This window comes from Esox lucius, chromosome 14, assembly GCF_011004845.1.
Source record: "Esox lucius isolate fEsoLuc1 chromosome 14, fEsoLuc1.pri, whole genome shotgun sequence".
Classification (NCBI taxonomy): Eukaryota; Metazoa; Chordata; class Actinopteri; order Esociformes; family Esocidae; genus Esox; species Esox lucius.
Genome location: NC_047582.1, coordinates 17,953,725 through 17,970,988, shown reverse-complemented (window position 1 = coordinate 17,970,988; position 17,264 = coordinate 17,953,725).

Genomic DNA, 17,264 nt, shown 5'->3' with positions numbered 1-17,264 from the left:
AACAGTCTTTGAACAGAGCCCTGTGGCACCCCATTCTGGACAGGTAACATACCAGATGTCTTGACATCACACTAGACACATTGTGTTCTATTTGTCAGGTAGCTGTTGAACCATACAACTGTCTGTTCCAATAAACCTATATTCTTAAATCTCTGCAACAAGATCTTGTGGTCAACAGTGTCAAATGTCTTTGACGAATCAATGAAAAGAGAGACAGCACAGTTTCCTATCTATTTCATGTATTAGGTCATTATAGTTACGTATATTTGTATATCTTAATGGTGAAAGAGCATTTGCTGGTCAAAGGGAAAATATAATTGAAAAACATTATGGCTACTGTCAAATTGATATTATTGTTATTGTTTATTGGCATGGTATAAGTGGGAAAAATGCGAACGTGCTGTTTACCTGTGAGATCTTTTCTGCATTTGCTTATAATTAATACTGCCAGGCACAGAACATCACAAGGGCATAATCAGCACTGGTGTTTCAAGAATAAACACATTTTTCAAAAGAGTTTTTTAATCTAAAAAGTATTACAATCGTATTCTCAGATTGCCTTTTTTTTATGGCGGCGGTATCTACACTACCTAGATTTTACTAGGAATGCTGATACTAGTATTATTTTATAAACATAAGAATAAAGAGGAATTTGATTTTCTAGATTGTTGAGATGTTTTCTTTTTGTCACACAAATGTATCTTTGCTAACATTAGTAAATACTTAATTAAGTAGATGAGCTATGGTGACATTTCCCTTTAAGTCCATTGGCTCTCAATTCTGGTCATCAAAACCCCATACAGCTCTGGAAAAATGTAGAGACCACTGAGCTGGATGTCCTCCACGGTACTCCCAGAGAAGTGTATCTGAAAAACTGAAATATGTTGGTTGCCAAAGTAGAGTATTTAACCCTTGTGATGTGGAAGCTCCCAATCAGCACAGATGATTTCACAATGACATGGAAAGAGTATTTTGAAAGGAATGCATTGGGTGTGTATGATATCAGGTAGGCGTATTTGCAGAAACTAATCTTTCCATCAAATGAATGAGCATGATTACATCATCAAACCCTGATGATTGCTCACAGCTCTTGTATGCATGACTCATGGGATATCAGCCTTTTCTGGTGTTTTGGCATTGCTGAAGAGGAAAGCATTCTCTTGTTTGTTTTTTTGGGGGTTTTTTTTCCAAGGAATTAACTATAGAATCCCATCCAAATGCCATTGCCAATATGCAAAAGGAAATTGTGAAATTAAGGCAATAGTAATGGAATCAAGAACATGTATACTCCCTTAGATAAAATATTTGTAACTAATGGAGAGAAGGTTTGTGTATATGTGTTTCCTGATGATTCGGGTTAACTGAAATTGTAACATGAAACTACCAGAACAACATGACAACAATGATAAGCTTCAAAGTGTTAGGTCCTGGTTGGGGGTCTCAAGGCATCTCTATGTGCCTGGGGGCCACTGTCATGGCCTGACCACAGAGTTGCCTCTAGTCATCGCTGCACTGCTGTTTTGAGTGTCCCCAATAGGTGGCAGCTGCCCCGCTATTTAAGTTGCCCTTTCAGTAATTTAGTTTGTGGATGATTGTTTGTGTTTGTACTCAGAGCCTGTCCTTTTGTTGGTTTTGTTTGAGTTGAGTATCAATGAAAGGATATTAAACTTCACCCACTCTCCTCCTCGTGTCCTGCCCACCCTAAACTGTGACACAGTGGACAAGCGACACTAACAAAACAGAATTCAAAAGAGGGAATAGACAGGTGAACAAAAAATCTCAGATTTGAGATCTGATTGTCATTTTTGCCGGGCAGCGTAAGCGGAGCCAGCCAACAGTGAAAGTCTGACTGCATTATAGTAAGTCTGAAATAAGACAGTTTACGGTTATATTGCGACTGTTTCTGGTGGATTTTCGAAGTACGCATCCATGCATGCGTTTTAGGTCAGGATAGACAAACAAATTTGCTGGCTACAACATACAGTAGTTACGTTATAGTGAGCCTCAAACTGTATACCGTTATATTGCAACTGTTTCTGGCATGGAAACGTTCATCTTCAGTATCACTAGCAATTGCTCAATTCTTATGATTATTCCTAAGAAGTTAGTAGAAACTAATAAGCCTATCACTGGCAATAAGCTGTTCAAATGGCCAGTGGCAAAAGCTAACAGTTCATAGACGCTATTTGTGATAGAGGTAAGCTTAATAAGAAATGTTAGTCAGTTTAACACAATGCTCATTAGTGTTTAGCGTCTGGTGAAATGCGTAATGCCGTGGTGTTGTGGCGTAATGCCGTGGACAGTGCCTCTCATGTGGAAGTCTCAAGTTCAAATTTATTGTGAACAACGCAATTTATTTGTATAATTTGCACGATTCTCTCATCGTTTCACTGAATGAAAAAGTTAGTTATCGTCGCCTTTATTGATAGTATCAATGTCATTCACGATATTTTTATTTTATTTCTTATGCCATGAAATGAAATAGCTTTGGCAGACTCGCTAGCAGTTGCTCAATTCCTATGACTAGTCCAGTAAGTTAATCGATACTGGTGAAGCCTATTATTGGCTAATAAGCTGTTCAAATGGCCAGTGTCAAAAGTTAACAGTTCATAGACAATATTTGTGGTGGAGGTAAACTTAGTAAGAAACATTAATCAATTTAACTGTGTCACTATCATTCACGAATGGCCAATTAGCTGTTAAAACAGCCAGTGGCAAAAAAGGATTTGTTCAGGATAGACACAAAAGTCTATACTGACACCCCTCAAATGTAGAGCTCTGTGGTGTAGTGGTTTGCGACACAGCCTTTCACATGGGCGACCCGGGTTTGAATCTCAAAAGGGCAATCCTTTCTATTGCGGCCCGGCAGAACTAGGCTTGCCTGGTTTCTTGTTAATGATGGCCTAGCCAAAGGCATACAATTACAAAAGGAAAGGAACCCACACAGAACCACATAAATATAGAACATTTTAATTAACACATTTTATATGCTGGAAATAAATAGTATCAAATCACAGTTTATGCAGCAAGATACATAGGTGTATTTGAGGTTTCAGCATGTGCATTGATTCAACATAATGGGTAAAATAGGCCTGTTTCAAAGTACCCATACAGGTCTGAATCTGTGTAAATATGAAATGCTCAGTATTGAGAAGTGATGAATTTAGAGTTTTGCTGTCACAAAAGGTGGTGTAGTGATGTGTTGCGGGAGCAAGGAACCAGGTGCAGGCAGGGGTAGTCGGTGTGGAGTCTTTAATAGACAAGAAATAAACAAACACTGAGCACAAAAACACACAAAAGCAAAGGGCTGACTAAAGCAGCAAAAACGAAAATATGCAATGGCCCAAGTACTTACAAACAACGGCAACACACACGACATCCAAACATGACAAGAACAATGAGCCACAATGTGGGGAGAAGAGGGGAAACATTTATACACATACGAATTAGCTCGATTGGGACCTGGTGTGAAAGATTGGAAACATGTGACAGTCCGGGATGTGTTCGTGTGATATGGGACTTGAAGGTGCACGGAACGGTGGCGCTGCTGCTCACCTAACCTTGACATTTGCCAGTAGTTTGAAGTGCAAATGAGAAATAAAGTTTTACCATTGACGCAATTCCACTCAATCTCTAAAGTAAACACTTATTTAGTAGGCCTATCCTCTTTCTTTATGGAAATAATCCATACATAATATTACCTATAATATATATAATACACTTGGAACTGCTTAAGGATGATAGACTATAAAGTGCTCTTTTTATCAGTTATAGATCCAATCATTTGCATTTACATTAGCACAATAAAATAACCCCTTCTCTACAAGCAGCACCTCACCAACTAATTCAGTGAACATGAAAGTGTATAGTGTACTGCTTATCACCTCGCTAATACCATCCCTATTGTAAAGCATGGTGGTGGAGCATCATGCTTTGGGGATGCTTCTCAGCAGCAGGGACTGGGAGAATAATCAGGTTGAGGGAAGGCTGAATGGAGAAAAATACAGGGAGGTCCTTGAAGCACAGGACAATATCCATCTTTCAGCACCACAATGATCTGAAGTGCACAGCCAAGACAATGCTGGAGAGACTTCAAGACAAGTCTATGATTGTCCTGAAGTAACCCAGTCATTGCCCAGACTTGAACCCAATTTATAATTTTAAGATCACAATTTACCTACACTCCATATCCAATCTGACAGAGCTTGAAATAATCTACAATGAAGCATTGGAGAAAGTGCCAAAAGTTAGGTGTGAAAAGCTGGAAGATGTATACCCAACAAGCTGTTATTGCTGCCCAAGGCACTGCAACAAAGAACTGAATAAAGGGCCCAAATACTAGTGTACATGAGACGCTGTATTTTCTCTTTGAAATGATGCAAAATGTGTAGAAAGTGATTTTGGTCCTCAGCCTTCGGTGTAGAAAATACTTTCCAAAGGCGCTGTAGATTAAATAATTAATAGTGTAATTGTTCAAATGTTCATATAAAATCTGAAATGCAACAGTAAATTTACAGTGGCTCTCAACAGTATCCAACCCACTTTGCCACATTTGTTGTGTTACAACATCAAAATCAAAAGGGATTTCATTATACTTTTGTTGTTTTTGTCACTGAATAACAAAGTAAAAAAAATAAAAAATCAGCAAATTGTTCAAATGAATAACAAATACAAAACAAAACATCTGTTTTTATTGCCAAGTAAGTTTCACAACAAACAAATAATTTGTTCTGACCTGCTGGTGCAAAACACATTTCAACAGTGGACTGAGAATAAATATAGTAGACTGAGCATTAATAAATAATAAAAAAATATGTAAGGTGCAAGATTTGTTCATTTGAGGGTTGTGTGTGTATGTGGAGAGGGGTTGTAGATATGTCCAGTTGAGGGTTGTGTGTATTTGTGGGGAGGGGTTATAGATATGTCCAGTTGAGGGTTGTCTGTGTACGTGGGGAGGGGTTATATATTTGTCCAATCGTGGGTTGTCTGTGTACGTGGGGAGCGGGCTATAGATTTGTCCAGTTGAGGGTTGTCTGTGTATGTGGGGAGGGGTTGTATATTTGTCCATTGAGGGTTGTGTGTGTATGTGGGGAGGAGTTATATATTTGTCCAATTGTGGGTTTTGTGTGTATGTGGGGAGCAGGCTATAGTTAGTTCGGTTCCAGGGGCATGTTCATGAGGCCTACTGCTATAGGAGAGAAACCGTTCTTGTGCCGAAATGTTTTGGTCCTCAACCTTCTGCCAGAGGAGAGAGCTCTGAATAGTCCATTTCCAGGGTGAGAGGGATTGGCCCCAATCATTGCCACTCGCCTCCGCGTCCTGGAGTTGTGTAGGTCATGTAGAGACATCAGATTTCAGCCAATCACCCTCTCCGCAGAGCGGATGATGCACTGCAGTCTGCCCTTGTCCTTGGCAGACGTGATGGAGGAGGCCAGGATGGACTCTGTGATGGCAGTGTGGAAATGCACCATCATAGTCTTTGGCAGGCTTTTTCAGCTAAAGCAGGAAGTACATCCTCTGCTGTGCTTGCTTTGTAAGGGAGATGGTATCAGCTCCCACTTGAGGTCCTGGGCGTTGGTGGTGCCAAGAAAGCGAAAGGACAATTTAGTGCACTAAATAGTTAGAAATATTTATTAAAATAGCAATAGTAAAGAACAGCATTCAACATTCTTTAATTTAATGTTTACAGTGATATTATAGGAGCAGCGTTCTTAGAATAGCTGCTAGAGTAGCTTGCAGACTATTTTCTTTTTGCTCATGAAAACGTGTTCCACCATGGAATCTAATAAACAAATCACAGGTTTTAGACAAGCCGCCTTTAACATTCTCATAATAAAAAGCAAAACCTAATAAACTGGAATATTATTTTTCAGCTTGTTGCCCCTGACTGTCTGTGGGGTGAGCGGGCAGGAATAGGACAAAGAATGCAGTTTGCGCAATCTATAAAAGTTACCTGAGTTCAGGAATTGTATCTGTTACACTGCAAACTTCAAACCAATCTCAGTGAGTCCGAATTAAATTATTTACATTTACATTAATCTCTGAAATTTAAAATATTAACTCCTATAACTCAAATACAGTAATACAGAATTTGAATTTTTTACACTTTAATGTTTGGACAGGTTAGGTTGAACAATAATTTTAGAGGATGTGGCGTGAGGAGGACGATTGCAACTGGGACCTCCGGCACCCAAATGTGCTTTTTTTTCTCAATGCGTGAGATACCCCAGGCCTCAAGTTTTCACTGGGTTGCAAAGAAAAAGGCACATCTCAGACTGGCCAATAAAAACAAATGATTAAGATGGGCAAAATAGCAGAGACACTGGACAGATGAAGAAAACTGCCTAGAATGCCAACATCCCTGAGTCGCCCTTTTACTATGTTGACACTGCTGTTTTGAAGTTAGCACTTTGAGAGTCCCAGTAGTGTTTCTATAGTTGCTGTACAAACTCAGTAACATTTTAACTATCTACTAATCCTAACCCTTACCATAACCTTAACCCTTTTCCTAACTCAAACCTTATCTCTTACCTTTAACATTATTCTAAACCTAAATGCAACCTTTACAAGCAGTTTCTTATCAACCTAGATGTTGTTGAAAGATTTTTGATAGTATTACTCTCAGTAGAACATCTACAGATTGAAATTGGGACTCTCAAAATTAAATGTAACTTAAAGTAATTAAGAAAACAATGAATAAGTGAGTATATATAGAAAACTGTGACATAAACTATCTTAAGAACCTTTACAAACCTTTTCCTTAAGCTTCTAAAATCTTTGCTTAAAAATATCTATGTTCTACGAATCTGAGCCCAGTGGCTTAAAATAGAATGTGTTTATGCCTAATTTAGTTGGAAAAGGATAATGACAGATGTTTTCAAACACTACCAGGAATAGGAAACTATATCCAAAGCATTGCACAGCTGCACCAACAGAGCTTTACCGATCATCCAGAATTTCACTCACACTTCTCAGACACACATCTGGCCAAACACCCTCTCTCCTCCCCACCAAAAAACCTCCTTTAGGAAAGTGAAATATAACATGTGTGACAGCAAAAATCAATCATCGACTGTATAACTTTTGTGGTCAACAGATTTTGATGGTGCTCAACATTTAGCACTGAGTCTAATCTGGCAGGGAAAGCAGTACTGTTGTTAAATCTCCTCCAGTGGCTTAATGTAAACAACTAACAGTGTTGCTAAAGATCTTTGAAACAGAGACTGAAATGATGGGAGTCCAAATTGTGATGTGCCTCTCTAAGGTAGAGTAATGATATATGAAAGTGTGTCTGTGTTTGTCTCTGTGTATAATATCTCCTTAGGGACAATCGTGGCTCAGGCAATAACAATAGATTTGTTGTTCAGGATAGGAGCCATTGACTATTACACATTATTTTACATTTCATTACTATATACAGTATGATGCATCGCGTCTGAATGACCTCTAAAATAGTTGGGTCCTAATAAAAATGTTGAATGCGCAAGTTGTCATTCCTCCTAAGGTATAGAAATGCATACATAACTATGGCTTAGGCAATTTCTGTCTCGGGTTTTAACCTCCTAAGACCTGAGATCTGATAATGTATGCATATTTAATTTCTCTTAGCTATTTGGGATTAGTAGGACCTGATAAGTATGATATCTAAGCATGGCACAGACAACTGTCCTCTAATAAGGACAATAGGTTTAAGTTAAGCAGAATGAAATACATGGGAGTACATTAGGGAGCCTAAAACATGTCCTCATATGCAGACACAGGGTCTCCGGAGGTTAAAGTCTGTGTATAAATACATGCCAAAGGGGAGAGGTTATCTGTGATGTCTGTATGTACATTACATGATGCGTTTTAGTGCCAAATCTAAATCAGCTAACGATAACATGCATGGCCTGATTGAAAAGGGAAAAGGAGAATCTGTTGCCAAATGAGGACTCTCTGTTACCAAACAATGGAGCAATATGCGTCTGGAAACTACAAGGTGTGATGCATATTAGCCAAGCATTCCTGTGATGGGGATGGCCTCATTTGCAGGGATTTCAATGCCTCCGTACCAACCAGGTTGGACTAGCGGATGTAAGGGCAGCCTTGTCTCTGCATTCTAGTCACTCCTTGTGGTAAGTTGGGTGCCTTTGAGCTCAGTCGTGGTCTGGAAATGTGTTCACCTGTAGTGCATACACAAATGAAAACGTTCTGGTTGAGAAAGCAGTGTGAAATGAAGCAGAACAGCTTGGCATGACGCACATCAGAGGAAATATAGCTTCATCTTTAACTGTAACACAACTACTGTGGAGTTGTTGCAACAAGGCAAGGTCATAACTGTCAATTGGACATCACAATATTAGTAGAAGGTAAATAAATCAAATATGAAAAAAAGCACCCAGAACAATTTATAAATATCTGACATTCCTATTTTGCAAACTAAGCAGAGAAAATATGCATGTGGAATCTTGGTCAGGCATGGAAGAAACAGCTGTTGTTATTTTGGATGGAAATTGAGTACTGTAGCTCTCATCACTCTGGGTGAGGAATGGACCTTTTCATCCTCTGTCTCCAAGACTCCCCCCATGATTAATTTCCAGCAGTCTTTTCCACACTTAAGATTTTTACCGTGGGAACAAGTTAGGCCGGTAAAGTAGCTTTTGGCAATGCAAGTTGCTACCTGGCACTGTTGAAGGGTTTACCGACTGCTGAGTGGATGTTGACATAATACAGCACTCCTGTTGAAACAACGCACAGGCACAACTCCACATCTTCCCAGTCTACATTATGATGCTGTCAGCTCCACAACATTTGGTAAAGGAGCCATCACAGTGCCACATCATCAAGCAGTTGCTAGGAAACATTACATTCTGTATTTCCATGGTTTCCATTGTTATGCACTGTTATCATTTCTGTTCCTGGCTGTATGACAGAGGTCCAGTCTTGTCTATGACAATTAACACCATTAAATCCATTAAATGGACATTCATGTATAATTACAAATCACAATATCACAGACAAAATTGTAAAGCCCATTTCAAAAAGAATGTTACAAATAGGACAATATACAGTAACCAATTTTGAGGAGGAGGTGCTGTGGTCAAAATAGCTAGTGTTAGTTATTTTGCCCCGAAATGTCTTCAGGCCTTGTAAGGTGACAATGTGTGCATGAGGATACATGATCTCCATAGTCTGACTGAAATACAGCACATCCAAGAATTGTGAGGGAGTGTCATACATTTTTTTGTATAACCTTAAGTCACCAAAGTAAAAAATAAACTGATTTGCCGACAAAATGTAAAGCAACCGTGAACGCCAAGTATATTTCTGTGAATATTTGTTATAACCCAGTCAGAGTTCCTCCCATATTTTGTAACCATAGGGACAGTGGTGTGGTTGGCAGGAATGCGAAACTGTAAAGTAATTCGTTGTCTCATCATGGGGCCTCTGACACATTGAACTGGTTTATTTCTTTTTTACTTGGAATGTCAACATTCGTAGACGCATTGACCAAAACCACCTACAACTATCCGCTAATGTTACACTGAATTCTACAGTACACACACAATTATACTGCATAATGTATATTCTTTGTGTTGTTTATGCATTGCAGTATGTTGCTAATTTAAATAAGGAGTTTTTCATAAGAAAATTAATGAGTGGATCTCAGCGCCATCTACTGACAAGCCTCCCTGAAGGGCTGAACAACAGACTTTTCACCGCAGTCAGCTCGTGAATAGGATTTGGCAACTTTTTGGTTACTGGCCAAATGTTCTAACATGATAGGCTACCTGCTGCCTATGTGACTATCGTACAAATAACATGTTATCCCATGTAATTACAGCAAAATACTGTGAAATGCAAACCCCTTCCCTGAAGGAATTATGCGTCCTTGTATTTATGAATTGTTACAATTATGGTAGCATTTAGTGCTTTTCAGTATAACAAAGTAAATGTACATATTGTTACCATATTCATATTAAAGCAAGGGTACTATAAAATACTATTTAAAAAGTTGCTTGCCAACATCTAATATTGAAATGTACAGTAACTCCATAACAGTATGCAGGCCAGTTTGTGGGTTGTAGTAAGGGATGAATAGAGTGATGAAATGGGATCTTTCTCATCTTTTTCCTCTTTCCTATGTGGGTCTGGGGCAGCATGTCACTGTATGACCTGCACTGTCTAGGATTTCAGCCAATTAAGTAATTAATGGAGCATTCATTTACACACACACACACCCATGTATATGTATACACTGAACAAAATTATAAACACAACACTTTTTGCCCCCATTTATCATGAGCAGAACTCAAAGATCTAGGTCTTCCTCTATGTACACAAAAGGCCTATTTCTCTCAAATAGTGTTCACATATCTGTCTAGATCTGTGTTAGTGAGCACTTCTCCTTTGCTGAGATAATCCATCCACCTCACAGGTGTGGAATATCAAGATGCTGATTAGACAGCATGATTATTGCACAGGTGTGCCTTAGGCTGGCCACAATAAATGGCCACTCTAAAATGTGCAGTTTCATCACACAGCACAATGCCACAGATGTCGCATGTTTTGAGGGAGTGTGCAATTAGCATGCTGACTGCAGGAATGTCCACCAGAGCTGTTACCCGTGAATTGAATGTTCATTTCTCTACCATAAGCCATAAGAGAATTTGGCAGTACATCCAACCAGCCTCACAACCGCAGACCACGTGTAACCACACCAGCCCAGGACCTCCACATCAAGTATCTTCACCTCCATGGTGTTGCCCCTTCACTGTTGGAGTCTGGTACTATTTAATGAAAGTGCCAGTTGAGGACCTGTGAGGGGTCGGTTTCTCAAACTAGACCCTCTAATGTATTTGTCCTCTTGCTCAGTTGTGCACCAGGGCCTCCAACTCCTCTTTTTATACTGGTTAGAGCCAGTTTGCACTGTTCTGTGAAGGGAGTAGTACACAGCGTTGTATGAGAGGCAATTTCTAATGAGTTTCAGAAGAACGTTCTTTGTTTCTGGCCATTTTGAGACTGTAATCGAACCCACAATTGTGGATCCTATAGATACTGAACTAGTCTAAAGGAAAGTTTTATTGCTTCTTCTATGCAAACATAATTGCAAAAGGTATTTCTAATGATCAAATAGCCTTTTAAAATGATCTTCTTGGATTACTCTATTTCATCATATCAAAGTTCTTGTCGTAACTGACCTCCAAACCATGTGCATGCTCTTGTTTCTCCTCCGTGTGAGCGGAAATAGGCCAGTGCTGGTACAGTACACCTACTGCAAACTCTCCAAGGACAATGGAGTGTTGCACACTGTAACTATAACTACTGAAATACCTGCCCTACTTTTGCCACCCCTAGACAAACAATTTGATAGAGGTCAGTGCTTAACTTGAGATATAATTGGTACAGGACTGTCTTGTCCAAGTTAATTCATTATATTGGGGTGTCAAGGCCTGCTTCCTCAGTGTCTATGTATAGCCCATGAAAAAGTAAAAAAGTAAGTAAACAGTTGCTGTTGTCTGATCCCATGGTCCTAACACTTATTAAGAGTTTAGTATTATTTTAATATTGATGGAAACACAACTTGTAGCTACAACTTGTAGCCATGCTACGAGCTATAATGGACTATACTTTTTATTTTGGTTAGCTTTCAGGGTATTTTCCTCGGATGAGCCATTTTGACACAGACACTTTTGTGCAACAACATTTTCATGGATACAAAAAATCAACACCAAATTCAATTAGGATTAGAGTTCGATCATATCCAATCTGAAATGTGTCAGGGATGAGGGATAACTGGATCAAAATCTTTTACCAAATGAGTATGAGAACCAAATTCATCCTAACTCAAGCCCAGAAAATAGTTTTGACCTGGTAGTGAACTTTTAACATTGTAGCTTGGCCAGTGCAATGCATGGTTCACTGTTTACAGCTTAGTATTTTCATGAAAACATCCCACATTTAAAATGTCAAGACAAGGGGTGTACACTCACCTAAAGGATTATTAGGAACACCTGTTCAATTTCTCATTAATGCAATTATCTAATCAACCAATCACATTGCAGTTGCTTCAATGCATTTAGGGGTATGGTCCTGGTCAAGACAATCTCCTGAACTCCAAACTGAATGTCAGAATGGGAAAGAAATGTGATTTAAGCAATTTTGAGTGTGGCATGGTTGTTGGTGCCAGACGGGCCGGTCTGAGTCTTTCACAATCAGCTCAGTTACTGGGATTTTCACGCACAACCATTTCTAGGGTTTACAAAGAATGGTGTGAAAAGAGAAAACCATCCAGTATGCGGCAGTCCTGTGGGCGAAAATGCCTTGTTGATACTAGAGGTCAGAGGAGAATGGGCCGACTGATTCAAGCTGATAGAAGAGCAACTTTGACTGAAATAACCACTCGTTACAACCGAGGTATGCAGCAAAGCATTTGTGAAGCCACAACACGCACAACCTTGAGGCGGATGGGCTACAACAGCAGAAGACCCCAGCGGGTACCACTCATCTCCACTACAAATAGGAAAAAGAGGCTACAATTTGCACGAGGTCACCAAAATTGGACAGTTGAAGACTGGAAGAATGTTGCCTGGTCTGATGAGTCTCGATTTCTGTTGAGACATTCAGATGGTAGAGTCAGAATTTGGTGTAAACAGAATGAGAACATGGATCCATCATGCCTTGTTACCACTGTGCAGGCTGGTGGTGGTGGTGTAATGGTGTGGGGGATGTTTTCTTGGCACACTTTAGGCCTCTTAGTGCCAATTGGGCATCATTTAAATGCCACGGCCTACCTGAGCATTGTTTCATCCCTTTATGACCACCATGTACCCATCCTCTGATGGCTACTTCCAGCAGGATAATGCAACATGTCACAAAGCTCGAATCATTTCAAATTGGTTTCTTGAACATGACAATGAGTTCACTGTACTGAAATGGCCCCCACAGTCACCAGATCTCAACCCAATAGAGCATCTTTGGGATGTGGTGGAACGGGAGCTTCGTGCCCTGGATGTGCATCCCACAAATCTCCATCAACTGCAAGATGCTATCCTATCAATATGGGCCAACATTTCTAAAGAATGCTTTCAGCACCTTGTTGAATCAATGCCACGTAGAATTAAGGCAGTTCTGAAGGCAAAAGGGGGTCAAACACAGTATTAGTATGGTGTTCCTAATAATCCTTTAGGTGAGTGTATATAAGTCCTAAAATCACAATACACTTCTCTTTCCAGAATGTGCTCTTTGTCTTCTGCAAATATATTTTTTAAAAAGCCTATTACTTGGTAAATGAATGCTATAGCGCTAAATCAGGGCCTTGCAGTTCACTACATCATTGTGAGACAAGTGTTTGAATCCTTCTGGCGTGTTAGCCCAGTGATCCCATGGAGGGCAGTGCAATCGACCTGTACCAAGTCCAGTACCAGTGACTCTTTGACAAGATCATGGAGGCATGGCCTAGCAGGTCTGAGTTACCTAATGCTTTTTTGGTTGTCTACATCAAGTACATTTAACCCATATAGGTATTTAACATTGTTTAGTCAACAGCAAAGGCTTAAGCCACAGCCCACCCATACCAGATTATATATTTATTTTATATTTGTAATTATTTTGATTATTTCATAAACGTGTTGTACAGTATCTTTGTAAATTTATTTAGAATACATTTTGAGCATTGAATACATTCACAAATGTATGTCACACAAGAGTGAAATACCTGTCTTTCCTTGTTAGTAAGTCATTAAGTTTTTATCTGTGTTCATGGGCAGTGATGAGTGGTATGTGGTTTGTGCAGGGTCTTGGCTCTGTCTATTTACAGAGAGACAGGCCTAGGGCCTGGGAACTAAAACCACAATAAGAACTGTCCTTTCAGTGAGAACTCTTAATAGAAGAAGGGGGTTCTTTTTACCTGTATATAGTGATGGCCAAATGAGGCGTTATTTTAGCAGCATGATATTATGCTGGCAGCACTCAGATTTTCTTTATCACAATAACAGCCATCATTGAAATTTAAAAGGCAATATAATTAAGAATCTAGTCTGCAAAAAAGAACAGACAAGAACAATATTGGAACAGACAATAAACATAAAATGTACAGACTATATTTTTAACTATATTGCCTTATTTCAATGATGGCTTTTAATATTAAAAAGAAAATCTGAGTTAGCTTTGCTAGCATAATATCCTGCTGGAAGAACGGTAATGAAACCTCGAATGGCCATCACTACCTGTATAGTGCAAGTAAACAGGACTCTATCCCTTATGAGGGGTGCCGAGTTAGCAGAAAACCACATATAGTAACTGTCCAGGTTGATATGTGAACTTTTGACCGGGTTGTCTGGGCAACAGATATTCTATGATACCCTGTGCCTCCAGGAGCAATGTCTGTGTGCAACATTGCATTTTTTAGGCTACATCATGGCAGCAACTATTCCTTCTATGTACATTCTACAAGTACTGATGTCTTCACCTTCACAGTTGGGACGGAATATAAACTCGAACCTTAGTCATTACACTACTTTGAGTTGGTCTCTGTCCTTGTACTCTGTCTGGGATATGGTTGAAACTGCCATTTACACTGTGCTTTTCTAACTCACCACTTATTACTGACACTCTAATACTACACCCTAGTCCATTCTTAGTTCATTTCGAAAGAATCCAGAGGCTCCAGAGAATCCATGTTATTGAGCCTGTATGGGGTTACAAAGGGAGAGCAACTGGGTATACCTTTTCCATTCACTGTTGTGCACCATGTTTGCATTGCTCCACACCACTCTCTGGAATGCAGTTTCAGTTTGTGTCATTAGAGTAGAAGAGCTTCAAGAGTAAGGTTAGAAAGGGAAGTTATTTCACTGGAAACATTCAGGGCCAGTTTCACAGATCAAGCCTACTCCTGATCTAAAAATCTAGTTTAGGGGTTCTCCATTTAAATGTATTTTTATTCCAGTCTATGTCTGCAAAACCGGACCCATAAAGTTTACCAGTTAACTACTGGAAGAAATCTATGCGTAGTATGTGCAATGGCTCCCCAAAGTATTGATTCTGCTTTGTTTAAGTCTAAATGGATTAGACTTAAACAAATCCTAACAGGTTTTCCAAGCCACAGAGAGAGGCATCCCCACAGCACGATGCTGCCACCACCATGCACCATGGTAGGGATGGTGTTCTCAGGAATGTGCGGTGTTATGGTTGAGACAAACATAGCGATTAGCATTGAGGTTGAAAAGCTCTATTTTGGTATTATCCGACCATATACTCTTCTTCCACTTAGTCTTAGAGTCTCCCATGCACTGTAGCCATGTTTCTTTCTACAACTGCTTTTTTAGCACTCTCCCAGGAAGGCCACTTTTGGAAGACTGTAAGGTAACTTCTTAACAGTTACCTTAAGCCTCTCAGTGGACTCCCTGGCATGTGCCCTTCTCATCTGGATACTCGGTTGTTGAGAACGGCCTGTTCTAGACAGATTAACAGTTGTGCCATATTCTCTCCACTTTTTATTAATAATGGACTTTACTGTGCTCTGGGGGATATAAAATTATTTGGAAATATTGTAATATCCTACCCCTGATTGCTTATGAAGAACCTTATTCCAGATTTGCTTATCTATTTGTTTTGAATGTTTTTGCATCAATTCCGAGGCAGTTGACAACACAGTACATATTTGGAAAAGATGCAATTATTTAAATAAATGTAAATATATTTTTTCTTCATTAGGCTATTTTCCTTTTGACCTGTACAGTCTGGTCTTTGTATTCAAAATTAACAGAAAATATGGACACAAATGGTAGGTTCTGTTTGCTTCTGTTCTGTTTTTGCTGTTGTCCTTGAATGTAGCCTGTTCTGTTTGGTTTTTGTCCTTTTTTTATGTAGCTTGTCATTCTGCATTATCACTTTCACATGTGTCTTGTTTGCCCCCTCGTTATGTCCCTATTTAAGTTCCTCCCGCCCTAGTGTGTTTTGTCAGTCAGTGTTGCATGTTATGGTCATTGTGTTGCGTCAAGCCTTTTTTGGAAGAAAATACATGTTCACCCCCTCTGCATCTGTGTCCTGCAACCTCCTCGGAACGTGACAGAATGACTGACCCTCAACAAAGGATGCAGCAGAGGAATTCTGACCCCGAGGACGCGGACCCCTACCATCACCCACTGGAGGGCTGGCCATCCCTGTGGCCACCCCAGGACCCAGCCCAGCGACGACCGCAGTGACAGTGGCAACAACACTGGGATGCCCAGAGGTCTGCATGGCCAAGGCCATCTGCTGCTCCATGCCTAGTTCCACAGCCTCCCCCCAATTGTATGGACTTGACAGGCAGTCCCCACCGTGGCCTGCCAGTCCAGTCCATATGATTTGGGGGAGGTTCCTGACCATGTCCTTCAAACCCAACCATGGCCTTCAGCCGCCTCAAGGCATGCTCCCCGGCCTGTCGCCACTCCCAGCCCTGCTCCAAGGCCGTCCGCCACCCAGAGACCACTTCAGATCATTTTTTAGGTGGGGGGCAATGGGGCCCTCCGAGGGAGCCCAAGCCAGAGGGGGTCCCAGAGGAGCCACTGCCCCCACCCCCACCGGAGTTGTTGGAGGAAAGGTTCCTGCTACTGCCCCGGGAGGGGTGGGACGACGAGCCTCTGAAAACTCCCTCTGCTCCTGTCCCTGCATCCAATCGCGGTGCTGAAATGTCTTTTTTGCTTTTGCTGTGGTCCATGAATGTCGATTGTCATTCTGCATTATCACTTTCACCTGTGTCTTGTTTGCCCCCTCGTTATGTCCCTATTTAAGTTGCTCTTGCCTTATTGTTTCATGTTATGGTCATGTTGCGTCAAGCCTTTTTTGGAAATAAATACCCATTTGTTCCACCATCTCTGTGCCTGTGTCCTGCAACCTCCTTGGACCGTGACAACAAATGTATACCTTGTTTTTTCTTTTGTTTAAGGTATTTAAGTATAAATTATCATTGAGATAATTACATAAATGTCTAATTATTGATTTACGGTAGATTTGATCATTGAGAGGTATCTTTGAAAATCCTAATGATTAGTCGAACAGAAAACAAGCGTGTGTGTGTATACTGTAGGTTTGTGGTCAATGTGTATTTTGTTTTATTGTGTGTAAGGATGGGGTTTGTGTTGGTTTAAGATGGTGGAGTGGCAATGTTATGTTGTTGTATATATATATATACAGATAAATAAATACATATTCTATGGATACATCTCTTGGAAACAAAATAAGCAGTGCATGAAATACCTCAAATCTTATGAAATATTTTTTTGTAGAATCTGCTTTGATGCAGA